Here is a 15,099-nt window from a genome sequence, read left to right on the forward strand (position 1 = left end):
CTGTATAAGTCCAGTCCAGTGGTGCTGTGTTGTGCTGCATCAGTTCAGTGGTGGTGTATTGGGCTGCATCAGTCCAGTGGTAGTGTACTGTGCATCAGCCATCAGTCATTCCAGTGACCAGTCACAGTGGTATACTCTGGTGCTATATGTCCAGTGCTGCTGTATAATAATTATTAACAAGTCACTTACAGTGTTGCTGTGTTGTCCTGTATCAGACCAGTGGTAGTGTCCTGTGCATCAGCCATCAGTCATTTCAGTGACCAGACAGTCACAGTGGTATACTCTGTTGCTATATGTCCAGTGCTGCTGTATAATAATTAATAACAAGTCCCTTACAGTGTTGCTGTGTGTTATGCACACCAGTGCCAGCAGGAATGTACTGGTGTCTGAACGGTGAGGGATGCAAAACAAATGAACTCTCAGACAGACTGGGGAATATGACATTACATACACAGAAGGTGATAGGGTAACAAAATAAACACAAAGTGAACAGAGAAGCCCAAAGGCTAAGAAACTCGGTGTCTCCCTAGTATTAGGAATGCTCAGATGGAAAGAAGCGAGATGTGGTGATTTAATACGTAGAGAACCCGAAATGCTGTTGCTAAGGGCAACAGCAAAACCCTAAAGGGTTACCAACGGGTGTGGCAGTAAACTCCTTGGTCAGAGATGGAATAATAGACACAAGGAGAGTCTCCACAATCCTAGTCCTCACTTGCAGTGCACTGGTTCAGCTTACTGCCACTAAACTGACACCTGAACACCTTGCACAGTGAGAAAGGATTTTGGCAGGCAAGTCTGAGAATACAGCCGCAAACTTGCTAGGTTCACAGAGTAGCAAAAGAACCCCAGCAGGTTAAACGACTGACTCCAGTCTTACTGCTAGGTCTGGATTGGCAGAGTGTAATACCAAATCCCAAGGCTTATTTGCAGTAAGCAACAAACAAATACAAAGTTTACACAGTACTAGCTAGCTTTCAGGAACTGACTAACCAACAAAGATTCAGCAGCATCTGCCTAACCTGAGAAGAGGGTTTATATAGCAGGTGCTGTCCACGCCCCACTCAGACCTCACAGACTGTGAGCACAAAAACCCAGCACCGGATCCCCTGCCGTGCACAGAGCCTGTAACCACTGCACAGCAAAAGACCCGAACCGGAGTATCAGCTACGCTCAGGTTACTCCGCTAGCACTTGTCTCCCGGTTGCCATGACGACGTGGCAGCACAGAGCAGGAGACCCTAACAGTACCCCCCCTCTGACGAGGGGTCAAAGAACCCCTACCACCGGGTTTATCGGGGAACTGCGAGAAGAAAGAGCGTAACAGTCTGGGGGCATGAAGATCACAACTGCGCACCCACGACCGCTCCTCCGGGCCATACCCCTTCCAGTGCACCAAAAATGACAGCCGACCCCGAACCATCTTGGAGTCAAGAATCCTTTCAACAACAAACTCCCTCTGGCCACGTATCAGAAGAGGGGAAGGTCTTCCACTGGAAGAAGGATTACTAATCGCCCGTTTTAAAAGGGAACAATGAAATGTTTTATTGATACCCAAAGAACGGGGTAGATCTAACTGAAATGCCACCGGATTGATAACCCTAGTGATCTTATAAGGACCGATGAACCGGGGGCCTAACTTATGAGATGGCTGTCTCAACTTCAAATTCTTGGTAGACAACCAGACGAAGTCTCCTAATTTGAAGCTGCAGGGTCTTTTCCGCTTATCAAAAACCCTTTTGGTCACTAATGACACAGACACAAGGGCTTTCTTCACTTTCCTCCAAATACCTCTAAGGACCGAAACCACAGAGGAACCACCAGGCGTGGAGTCCAGGGGGTCAAAAGAATTGGCCTTAGGATGATGCCCATACACAGAAAGGAAGGGAGAGATCCCTGTAGCAGAGTGAGCCGCGTTGTTATAGGCAAACTCCGCCATGGACAGATGAGCCACCTAGTCAGTCTGACACTTGGAGACATAACACCTGAGGAACTGCTCCAAGGACTGGTTCACCCTTTCAGTCTGCCCATTAGACTGCGGATGGTAGCCTGACGACAAGCTGACAGAAATCTGGAGATCGGAACAAAATGCCCTCCAGAATTTGGCCACAAACTGGGATCCGCGGTCAGAGACCACATCAAGTGGCAACCCGTGGAGGCGTACAACATGCAGCATAAATAATTCAGACAGGCGTATGGCCGATGGCAGCCCAACCAATGGAACGAAGTGCGCCATCTTCGAAAACCTGTCAACGACAACCCAGATGGCTGTCATCCCCGAGGATTTGGGCAAGTCCACCACAAAATCCATTGAAATGTGGGTCCATGGCTTAGATGGAATAGAGAGTGGATGTAATGGGCCAACAGGAACCCCTCTAGGAGTCTTATTTCGGGCACAGATGTCACATGCCCGAACCCACTGATCCACATCCCTAGCCACCGAGGGCCACCACACCACCCTAGATAGCAACTCCCGAGTTCTGGCAATACCCGGGTGACCTGCCGACTTCTTGGCATGGAATTCCAGGAACACTCGCTGTCTTAACCTAGGAGGCACAAACAAAAGACCTACCGGAAGGTCTGGAGGAGCCTGCTCCTGTGCTCTAAGGACTAATGACAAGAGGTCCTGGGTAATGCCCACTTTAATACATGATGGAGACACAATGGGCAATGGCTCCTCGGTGGTCTCCTGGATTGGAGCAAAACTCCGCGAGAGCGCATCAGCCTTGATGTTTTTTGACCCAGGGCGATATGTTATCAAAAAATTAAAGCGAGCAAAAAACAAAGCCCATCGTGCCTGCCTGGCATTGAGGCACTTCGCTGACTCTAAATATGCCAAATTCTTATGGTCGGTGAGAATTGAGACCACAAACTTAGCCCCCTCAAGCCAGTGTCTCCACTCCTCGAGTGCATCCTTAATAGCCAACAATTCCCGGTTACCCACGTCATAATTCATCTCGGCAGGTGAAAATTTACGGGAAAAGTAAGCACAGGGATGAAGGCGATTATCAGACACCCCCATCTGAGAGAGCACTGCCCCAATACCCATCTCAGAGGCATCCACCTCCACCACAAAAGGACGCTCTGGATCTGGGTGTCGCAGCACCTTGGCCGAGACAAATGCCCTTTTGAGACGGGCAAAAGCCGCTTTGGCCTCACAAGACCAGTGAGCAACATCCGCCCCTTTCTTAGTGAGTGCCACCAAGGGCGCCACTATAGACGAAAATCCAGCGATAAATCGTCTATAAAAATTCGCAAAGCCCAGAAAACGCTGAAGCGCCTTCAAACTAGTGGGCTGCACCCAATCCAGGACTGCCTGTACCTTGGAACCCTCCATTTGGAAACCTTCTGGGGAGATAATATATCCTAGAAATGCGATTTGCTGAACTTCAAATTCGCACTTCTCCAGCTTCGCCCCAAGCCGGTGGTCTCTGAGTTTCTGGAGGACTAAGCGTACATGCTTCCGATGTTCCTCCAGGGAATGGGAGAAGATTAGGATGTCATCTAAGTATACAACTAAGAATCTATCCAAATATTCCCTGAGCACATCGTTCAATAAATCCTGGAAGACTGCCGGGGCATTACAGAGCCCAAAAGGCATCACCAAATATTCATAATGCCCTGAGTGGGTATTAAAGGCAGTCTTCCATTCATCCCCCTCTCTTATTCGGATTAGATTGTTCGCACCGCGTAGGTCAATCTTAGAAAAAATGGTGGCAGTACGAAGCTGGTCAAACAAGACTGAAATGAGAGGCAGTGGATATGAGTTTTTAATCGTGATACGGTTCAATTTCCTGAAGTCGATGCAGGGTCGCAACGAACCGTCCTTTTTACCCACGAAGAAGAACCCCGACCCAACTGGAGACTGTGAAGGTCTGATAAATCCCTTAGCCAAGTTCTCCTGAATGTACTCTGCCATAGCCTGAGTCTCAGGACGTGACAGGGAGTACAACCTGCTCTTGGGAAGCTTAGCATTCGGCAACAAATCAATGGCACAGTCATAAGGGCGATGGGGAGGTAGTACCTCTGCAACTCTTTTGGAGAACACGTCCGCAAAATCTGCATAACATCCTGGCAATCCTGGCAAACTTAGCTGCGAAAGCCTGACTGGAAGGCTCAAGCAACTCCTGAAACAATCAGTACCCCAACTAAGAATCTCCCCAGAGACCCAGTCAAATTGAGGATTGTGGGCCCTTAACCAGGGTAACCCTAACACCAATGGGGCAAAAGTACAGACAATCACATAAAAGGACAATTTTTCAGAGTGTGTGGCTCCAATAAACAAAGAAATCTGGCTAGTGCAAGAGGTAATTTTACCCTGGGATAATGGTTCCCCGTTTAACCCACAAATCTCAATTTCCGATGCCAAGGGTACTAAGGGAACAGAGTGTTTCAGGGCAAATTGGCGGTCCATAAAAACCCCGTCGGCCCCACTGTCCACAAAGGCCTCAGTCTTGACAGTTTGACCGAGGATCTTCAAGGTCACCGGAATGATAAAAGTCTTCTTGGGAAATTCTGACTTCTGGCCTGACAGGATATTTCCCATCACCCTCAGGCCCTGAAGTTTTCCGGCTTTTCTGGGCATGATACTACCACATGACCTTTATTCCCAGAGTACAAACATAACCCCTGCTGTCTCCTCCGCGTCTTCTCACGCGAGGAGAGGCGGGTAGCCCCAATCTGCATAGGCTCCTCGGAAAATTCCTCAGAGTCTGAGGTTCCCTTGGGAAAGAAGGAAACCTCGGTCTCCCTTTCAAGCCTGCGCTCTCTCAGCCATCTATCCACCCGAATGGATAATTGCATGAGCTGATCCAAGCTATCAGGCAAGGGATATTGTACCAGTTGGTCTTTTAACTGGTTAGAAAGACCTCTTCGGTACTGGTGTCTCAGGGCTGGGTCATTCCACTGGGTATCATGGGCCAACCTCCGAAACTCCGTACAATAAACCTCAACTGGCCTTCGCCCTTGCTTAAGGATCGAAATCTGAGCCTCGGCTGAGGCCGTCTTGTCAGGGTCATCATACAACATGCCCAGTGCCGTAAAAAAAGCATCAACACTTTTAAGCGACGGACAGTCAGGCTGCAACCCATATGCCCAGACCTGTGGGTCTCCTTGTAGCAAGGAAATCACTATGCCCACCCGCTGAATCTCCGACCCAGAAGACTGAGGCCTAAGCTGGAAATATAGCTTGCAGCTCTCCTTGAAACAAAAGAACTGCGAGCGATCTCCAGAAAAACGATCTGGGAGATTTACTTTCGGCTCCTTAACCCCTGAAGGTACTGCTGCTGCGGGAGCTCCGCCAGCGGCCTGTGAGGTGTGCATTTTAATGGACAAATCATTAAATTGTCGAGTCAGGACCTGCACCTGATCGACCACCTGTTGCAAAGTATTTTGAGGGGTATGCTCCATATTCCCACAAAATTTCAACAGGAGTATTGGGCTGCTGAATATGTTTTGCACACCAGTGACAGCAGGAATGTACTGGTGTCTGAACGGTGAGGGATGCAAAACAAATGAACTCACAGACAGACTGGGGAATATGACATTACATACACAGAAGGTGATAGGGTAACAAAATAAACACAAAGTGAACAGAGAAGCCCAAAGGCTAAGAAACTGGGTGTCTCCCTAGTATTAGGAATGCTCAGATGGAAAGAAGCGAGATGTAGTGATTTAATACGTAGAGAACCCGAAATGCTGTTGCTAAGGGCAACAGCAAAACCCTAAAGGGTTACCAACGGGTGTGGCAGTAAACTCCTTGGTCAGAGATGGAATAATAGACACAAGGAGAGTCTCCACAATCCTAGTCCTCACTTGCAGTGCACTGGTTCAGCTTACTGCCACTAAACTGACACCTGAACACCTTGCACAGTGAGAAAGGATTTTGGCAGGCAAGTCTGAGAATACAGCCGCAAACTTGCTAGGTTCACAGAGTAGCAAAAGAACCCCAGCAGGTTAAACGACTGACTCCAGTCTTACTGCTAGGTCTGGATTGGCAGAGTGTAATACCAAATCCCAAGGCTTATTTGCAGTAAGCAACAAACAAATACAAAGTTTACACAGTACTAGCTAGCTTTCAGGAACTGACTAACCAACAAAGATTCAGCAGCATCTGCCTAACCTGAGAAGAGGGTTTATATAGCAGGTGCTGTCCACGCCCCACTCAGACCTCACAGACTGTGAGCACAAAAACCCAGCACCGGATCCCCTGCCGTGCACAGAGCCTGTAACCACTGCACAGCAAAAGACCCGAACCGGAGTATCAGCTACGCTCAGGTTACTCCGCTAGCACTTGTCTCCCGGTTGCCATGACGACGTGGCAGCACAGAGCAGGAGACCCTAACACTGTGTTGTGCTGCATGAAATGCCATCAACGTCGTCTGCCAAGGCCGATGCCCAATGTGATAGTAGAGGGCATGTAAAATCCAAAATCCAAATTGAAATCGTCTGAGGAGAAATGTATACTTGCTAATATGCCATTTACGAGTGGCAAGGAACGGCTAAGAACCTGGCCTATGTTCATGACTAGTGGTTCAGCTTCACATGACAATGTTAGCCCTCATCCTCCCGCTAGAAAAATTAAAAGAATTAAGCTGGAAAAAGCACAGAAAAGAACTGTGCGTTCTAAAATGGTATCACAAATCCCCAAGGAGAGTACAAGTGTGTCGGCGGTTGCGATGCCTGACCTTCCCAACACTGGACAGGAAGAGGTGGCTCCTTCCACCATTTGCATGCCCCCTGCAAGTGCTGGAAGGAGCACCTACAGTCCAGTTCCTGATATTGAAATTGAAGATGTCACTGTTGAAGTACACCAGGATGAGGATATGGGTGTTGCTGACGATGAGGATTCTGATGGTGATGTGGTTTGTTTAAGTCAGGCACTGGGGGAGACACCTGTTGTCCGTGGGATGAAGAAGCCCATTGTGATACTTGGGCAAAATACCAAAAAAGCCACCTCTTCGGTGTGGAATTATTTCTCCACAAATCCGGACAACAGGTGTCAAGACGTGTGTTGCCTCTGTCAATCTGTAATAAGTAGGGGTAAGGATGTTAACCACCTAGGAACATCCTCCCTTATACGTCACCTGCAGCGCATTCATCAGAAGTCAGTGTCAAGTTGTGAAACTTTGGGTAAGAGCGTAAGCAGTCCACTGACACCTAAATCCATTCTTCCTCTTGTACCCAAGCTCCTGCAAGCCACACCACCAACTGCCTCAATGTCAACTTCCTCCTCAGCCATGAACGTCAGTAGTCCCGCAGGCCATGTCCCTGGCAATACTGACGAGTCCTCTCCTAACCGGGACTCCTCCGGAGGATCCTTGAATGGTACGCCTGCTGTTGCTGCCACTGCTGTTGTTGCTGCTGGGAGTCGATCATCATCCCAGAGGGGAAGTCGGAAGACCACTTGTACTACTTCAACTAAGCAATTGACTGTCTAACAGTCCTTTGTGAGGAAGATGAAATATGAAAGCAGTCATCCTGTTGCAAAGCGGATAACTGAGTGTCACAACTGAGGGCTGGTGAGGGTATCTGGAAGCCTCAGTTCTAGGGGCTGACGGATACCGGAATTTGGGTGGTGTGAGTAGACTCCTAGACATGCGCTAAGATAGTAGCAATGAATGCCCGAAGGCGTGACCACGACAACTGAAGGTATCTTTCTGGGATTCTATTAAATAAAAGTTATATAAGGTGCAAAAGAACAATACAATGTCACAAGTGGTATTTGGAGCACAACTGGTTAGACCAGTAATCCGGAATCTGAAGGAAAGTTCTGTATAACGCCTGGGGACCCAAGAGAGGTAATAACGTGATGTTGGGAACAATAGGTGAAGCTGTAAATAATACTGGGGTTCGTGGTTAAAGTATAAATGAAGCTGGGGTTAGCTGAAAAACTGTAGTTGAAGCTAGGGTTCGCTGGAAAAATGAGTTTTATGGTAAGAACTTACCTTTGTTAAAACTCTTTCTGCGAGGTACACTGGGCTCCACAAAGATATACATTGGGTAGAGTAGGATCTTGATCCGAGGCACCAACAGGCTCAAAAGCTTTGACTGTTCCCAAGATGCATAGCACCGCCTCCTCTATAACCCCGCCTCCCTGCACAGGAGCTCAGTTTTTAGTTAACCAGCCCAATGCAGTAGCAGGAAAAGAGACAAAAACAGTTAGTAGCCACAAACACCACATTCTCACGACAGGAGAAGTGTCAGCGGCTAATGCCATACCAACCCAAAGAAGCTAAGTGCATCAGGGTGGGCGCCTTGTGGAGCCCAGTGTACCTCGCAGAAAGAGTTTTAACAAAGGTAAGTTCTTACCATAAAACTCGTTTTCTGCTGCGGGGTACACTGGGCTCCACAAGGATAGACATTGGGGATGTCCTAAAGCAGTTCCTTATGGGAGGGGATGCACTGTAGCGGGCACAAGAACTCAGCGTCCAAAGGAAGCATCCTGGGAAGCGCCAGCATTGAAGGCATAGAACCTTATGAACGTGTTCACTGAGGACCACGTAGCCGCCTTGCACAATTGTTCAAGGGTCGCACCACGGCGGGCCGCCCAAGAAGGTCCAACGGACCGAGTAGAATGGGCCATAACGTGAGCAGGAGCTGACAGACCAGCCCTCACATAAGCATGTGCAATCACCATTCTAATCCATCTGGCCAAAGTCTGCTTGTGAGCAGGCCACCCCCGTTTGTGAAACCCAAACAGAACAAAGAGAGAATCAGATTTCCTAATAGAAGCAGTTCTCTTCACATAGATACAGAGAGCCCGTACCACATCCAAAGACCGCTCTTTGGGAGACAGATCAGGAGAGACAAGGGCCGGAACCACAATCTCCTGATTAAGGTGGAACGAAGAAACCACCTTAGGCAAATAACCGGGACGAGTCCTAAGAACCGCCCGGTTACGGTGAAATATCAGATATGGGGAACTACAAGACAAGGCACCCAAATCCGACACTCTTCTAGCTGACGCAATAGCCAGCAGAAACACCACCTTAAGGGAAAGCCACTTAAGATCAGCTGAACCAAGAGGTTCAAACGGATACTTTAGTAATGCCTCCAAAACCACCGACAAGTCCCAAGGAGCCACAGGCGGGACATAGGGAGGTTGGATACGCAACACACCCTGAGTAAAGGTATGCACATCAGGTAAGGTCGCAATTTTTCTCTGAAACCACACCGACAAGGCAGAAATTTGAACCTTGAGGGAGGCCAGACGCAGGCCTAAGTCCAGGCCCTGCTGAAGAAAAGCCAACAATTTGGCTGTACTAAACTTGGAAGCGTCATAATTGTTAGACCAAACAAAGTAAGAATGCCAGACCCTATGGTAAATCCGAGCAGAAGCCGTTTTCCGGGCCCGCAACATAGTTTGAATGACCGCCTCAGAAAACCTCCTTAGCCCTCAAGACGGAAGCTTCAAGAGCCACGCCGTCAAAGACAGCCGGGCTAGGTCCTGGTAGACACAGGGGCCCTGAACGAGGAGGTCTGGGCGTTGTGGAAGTAGGATTGGACGCTCTGACGATTGGCCCTGCAGGTCTGAAATCCAGTGGCGTCTGGGCCACGCTGGAGCTATGAGAAGCAGGATTCCTCTTTCTTGCTTGAACTTCCGAATTATCCTGGGCAAGAGTGACACCGGAGGGAACACATACGGCAGCCGAAACCTCCACGGCACCGCCAGCGCATCCACGAATGCTGCTTGAGGATTCCTTGTCCTTGCTCCAAAGATCGGAACCTTGTGATTGTGTCGAGACGCCATCAGATCCACGTCTGGAAGGCCCCACATTTCCACTAGGAGTTGAAACACTTCTGGATGGAGGCCCCACTCTCCAGCGTGTACGTCCTGATGACTGAGAAAGTCCGCTTCCCAATTCAGGACTCCCGGAATGAATATTGCCGATATGGCCGGTAGATGGTGTTCCACCCATTGCAGAATCCGTGAGACTTCCTTCATTGCCAAACGGCTTCGAGTGCCGCCTTGATGATTTATGTAAGCCACTGTGGTGGCGTTGTCCGACTGTACTTGAACAGGACAGTTCTGAATTAATGCTGGGCCAGGTTCAACGAGTTGAAGTCCGCCCGCAATTCCAGAATGTTGATCGAGAGGAGAGACTCTTCCTTGGTCCACCGACCCTGAAGGGAGTGTTGCTCCAACACCGCGCCCCAACCCCTTAGGCTGGCATCTGTCATCGACAGGACCCAGTCAGATATCCAGAAGGGACGGCCCCTGCACAATCGTTGGTCCTGGAGCCACCAGTGCAGCGACAGATGGACCTCCGGAGTCAATGAGATCATGTGAGACCTGATCTGGTGAGGCCAGAATCAGCCTCTAGAGGGGGCGAGAATGGAATTGAGCATACTCCACCATGTCAAATGCTGACACCATGAGGCCCAGCACCTGCATTGCCGAATGTATCGACACTTGGGGACGAGAAGGAAGCAACGAATCCTGGCCTGAAGCTTCAGGACTTTCTCCTGAGACAAGAACAACCGCTGGTTGTGAGTGTCCAATAGCGCTCCCAGGTGCACCATGCTCTGAGCAGGGACCAGGGAGGATTTCTTCCAGTTGATGAGCCACCCGTGGGCTTGCAGAAACCGGACAGTCATATCCAGATGATGCAGGCGAAGTTCTGGGGAATTTGCCAGGATCAACAAGTCGTCCAGATACGGTAGGATCCTGACCCCTTGACGGCGGAGTACCACCGTCACCACCGCCATAACTTTGGTGAAGACTCGCGGAGCCGTAGTTAAACCAAAAGGTAACGCCCGAAACTGGTAATGGAGGTTGCCAATCTCAAACCTCAGGTATTGCTGATGTGACACTGCTATAGGAATATGCAGGTAAGCATCTTGTATATCCAGGGAGACCATATAATCCCCAGGTTCCAAGGCCAGAACTATAGAGCGAAGGGTTTCCATACGGAACTTGTAGACTTTCACAAACTTGTTCAATGCCTTGAGATTGAGAATGGGCTGGGAGGACCCATTCGGTTTCGGGACTAGAAACAGCAGAGAATAGTACCCCCGGCCTCTCTGAGCAAGAGGCACCTGTACTACCACTCCTGTATCCAGGAGGGTCTGTACCACCGAGTGTAGAGTTTTTGCCTTTGTCTGGTCCAAAGGGACGCCTGTCAGGCAAAATCGATGAGGGGGACGGTTTTTGAAGGCTATGGCGTAACCTCGAGTGACGACTTCCCGTACCCAGGCATCAGTCCCAGGAACAGTGTAGCTGAGAGAAATGGCGCCCAAACACTGACAGGGAGTGAGGGAGAGACAGATATGCAGCTCCAAGGCGGGAACATTTACTGGAAAATGGCAACCTGGGGCTGGGGGAGGGGCTCCAGGTTTAAGCCTTATCCCCTCTGCTGGCAAAACCACCTGGTACTGCGGGCTACAAATAAAAAGGTTTAAAGAGAAAACCTTACCTGCACCCATGCCTTGGTGATCTAGTGGGATCGCCTGTACTGCCACAGTGTCCACCGCCAGCGCGCTCGGCCCGCCTCCCACCAGCCGCGCCGGATCGCGATCAAAGTGCCTGCAGCGAAACGCATCAGGAATATTTCTGGGTCATTATTCAATCTATCATCACTGCCTATGTATATCCGGACCAAGACTGGACTTTGATCTTAGCAGAAAAATCGTGGTGACTAAAGTTCTGGAGTTTACCGATTTTCACCTCCAAAAGAGGACACCGCAACACAATGAGGACCCTACATTTGGACACTTGAATTATACCAAAGATATCCAAGGGACTACACCTCTAGCGGTTCTGGTAAAGTTGGTTGGCTAGACTGCGCTGTCAGTCCACTCTTATATAATTCACCCATCTGCTAATCCAGCTTATTATAACAGGAACGGACTACATCAGCATAGGCAGTTACATTGAGACCCTCAGTTTCCATTTGATTTTTAGGAGCTTGGTATATATGTTTTTAATGTGGTTTAATTTGCTAACATATTAAATGTGAAGTTTTATCACTCAATCCTTCATATGTTTTATTATCACTTTAGCGCTACTGTTTTTTTCTCTTTAAAGCTTTTGAGCCTGTTGGTGCCTCGGATCAAGAGCCTACTCTACACTAGAGATGAGCGCCTGAAATTTTTCGGGTTTTGTGTTTTGGTTTTGGGTTCGGTTCCGCGGCCGTGTTTTGGGTTCGACCGCGTTTTGGCAAAACCTCACCGAATTTTTTTTGTCGGATTCGGGTGTGTTTTGGATTCGGGTGTTTTTTTCAAAAAACCCTAAAAAACAGCTTAAATCATAGAATTTGGGGGTAATTTTGATCCCAAAGTATTATTAACCTCAAAAAACATAATTTACACTCATTTTCAGCCTATTCTGAACACATCACACCTCACAATATTATTTTTAGTCCTAAAATTTGCACCGAGGTCGCTGTGTGAGTAAGATAAGCGACCCTAGTGGCCGACACAAACACCGGGCCCATCTAGGAGTGGCACTGCAGTGTCACGCAGGATGTCCCTTCCAAAAAACCCTCCCCAAACAGCACATGACGCAAAGAAAAAAAGAGGCGCAATGAGGTAGCTGACTGTGTGAGAAAGATAAGCGACCCTAGTGGCCGACACAAACACCGGGCCCATCTAGGAGTGGCACTGCAGTGTCACGCAGGATGTCCCTTCCAAAAAACCCTCCCCAATCAGCACATGATGCAAAGAAAAAGAAAAGAAAAAAGAGGTGCAAGATGGAATTATCCTTGGGCCCTCCCACCCACCCTTATGTTGTATAAACAAAACAGGACATGCACACTTTAACCAACCCATCATTTCAGTGACAGGGTCTGCCACACGACTGTGACTGATATGACTGGTTGGTTTGGACCCCCCCCAAAAAAGAAGCAATTAATCTCTCCTTGCACAAACTGGCTCTACAGAGGCAAGATGTCCACCTCATCTTCACCCTCCGATATATCACCGTGTACATCCCCCTCCTCACAGATTATCAATTCGTCCCCACTGGAATCCACCATCTCAGCTCCCTGTGTACTTTGTGGAGGCAATTGCTGCTGGTCAATGTCTCCGCGGAGGAATTGATTATAATTCATTTTAATGAACATCATCTTCTCCACATTTTCTGGATGTAACCTCGTACGCCGATTGCTGACAAGGTGAGCGGCGGCACTAAACACTCTTTCGGAGTACACACTTGTGGGAGGGCAACTTAGGTAGAATAAAGCCAGTTTGTGCAAGGGCCTCCAAATTGCCTCTTTTTCCTGCCAGTATAAGTACGGACTGTGTGACGTGCCTACTTGGATGCGGTCACTCATATAATCCTCCACCATTCTATCAATGTTGAGAGAATCATATGCAGTGACAGTAGACGACATGTCCGTAATCGTTGTCAGGTCCTTCAGTCCGGACCAGATGTCAGCATCAGCAGTCGCTCCAGACTGCCCTGCATCACCGCCAGCGGGTGGGCTCGGAATTCTGAGCCTTTTCCTCGCACCCCCAGTTGCGGGAGAATGTGAAGGAGGAGATGTTGACAGGTCGCGTTCCGCTTGACTTGACAATTTTGTCACCAGCAGGTCTTTCAACCCCAGCAGACCTGTGTCTGCCGGAAAGAGAGATCCAAGGTAGGCTTTAAATCTAGGATCGAGCACGGTGGCCAAAATGTAGTGCTCTGATTTCAACAGATTGACCACCCGTGAATCCTTGTTAAGCGAATTAAGGGCTGCATCCACAAGTCCCACATGCCTAGCGGAATCGCTCCGTGTTAGCTCCTTCTTCAATGCCTCCAGCTTCTTCTGCAAAAGCCTGATGAGGGGAATGACCTGACTCAGGCTGGCAGTGTCTGAACTGACTTCACGTGTGGCAAGTTCAAAGGGCATCAGAACCTTGCACAACGTTGAAATCATTCTCCACTGCACTTGAGACAGGTGCATTCCATCTCCTATATCGTGCTCAATTGTATAGGCTTGAATGGCCTTTTGCTGCTCCTCCAACCTCTGAAGCATATAGAGGGTTGAATTCCACCTCGTTACCACTTCTTGCTTCAGATGATGGCAGGGCAGGTTCAGTAGTTTTTGGTGGTGCTCCAGTCTTCTGTACGTGGTGCCTGTACGCCGAAAGTGTCCCGCAATTTTTCTGGCCACCGACAGCATCTCTTGCACGCCCCTGTCGTTTTTTAAAAAATTCTGCACCACCAAATTCAAGGTATGTGCAAAACATGGGACGTGCTGGAATTTGCCCATATTTAATGCACACACAATATTGCTGGCGTTGTCCGATGCCACAAATCCACAGGAGAGTCCAATTGGGGTAAGCCATTCCGCGATGATCTTCCTCAGTTGCCGTAAGAGGTTTTCAGCTGTGTGCGTATTCTGGAAAGCGGTGATACAAAGCGTAGCCTGCCTAGGAAAGAGTTGGCGTTTGCGAGATGCTGCTACTGGTGCCGCCGCTGCTGTTCTTGCGGCGGGAGTCCATACATCTACCCAGTGGGCTGTCACAGTCATATAGTCCTGACCCTGCCCTGCTCCACTTGTCCACATGTCCGTGGTTAAGTGGACATTGGGTACAACTGCATTTTTTAGGACACTGGTGAGTCTTTTTCTGACGTCCGTGTACATTCTCGGTATCGCCTGCCTAGAGAAGTGGAACCTAGATGGTATTTGGTAACGGGGGCACACTGCCTCAATAAATTGTCTAGTTCCCTGTGAACTAACGGCGGATACCGGACGCACGTCTAACACCAACATAGTTGTCAAGGACTCAGTTATCCGCTTTGCAGTAGGATGACTGCTGTGATATTTCATCTTCCTCGCAAAGGACTGTTGAACAGTCAATTGCTTACTGGAAGTAGTACAAGTGGGCTTACGACTTCCCCTCTGGGATGACCATCGACTCCCAGCGGCAACAACAGCAGCGCCAGCAGCAGTAGGCGTTACACGCAAGGATGCATCGGAGGAATCACAGGCAGGAGAGGACTCGTCAGACTTGCCAGTGACATGGCCTGCAGGACTATTGGCATTCCTGGGGAAGGAGGAAATTGACACTGAGGGAGTTGGTGGGGTGGTTTGCGTGAGCTTGGTTACAAGAGGAAGGGATTTACTGGTCAGTGGACTGCTTCCGCTGTCACCCAAAGTTTTTGAACTTGTCA

Source organism: Pseudophryne corroboree, chromosome 1, assembly GCF_028390025.1.
Source record: "Pseudophryne corroboree isolate aPseCor3 chromosome 1, aPseCor3.hap2, whole genome shotgun sequence".
NCBI classification, from domain to species: Eukaryota; Metazoa; Chordata; class Amphibia; order Anura; family Myobatrachidae; genus Pseudophryne; species Pseudophryne corroboree.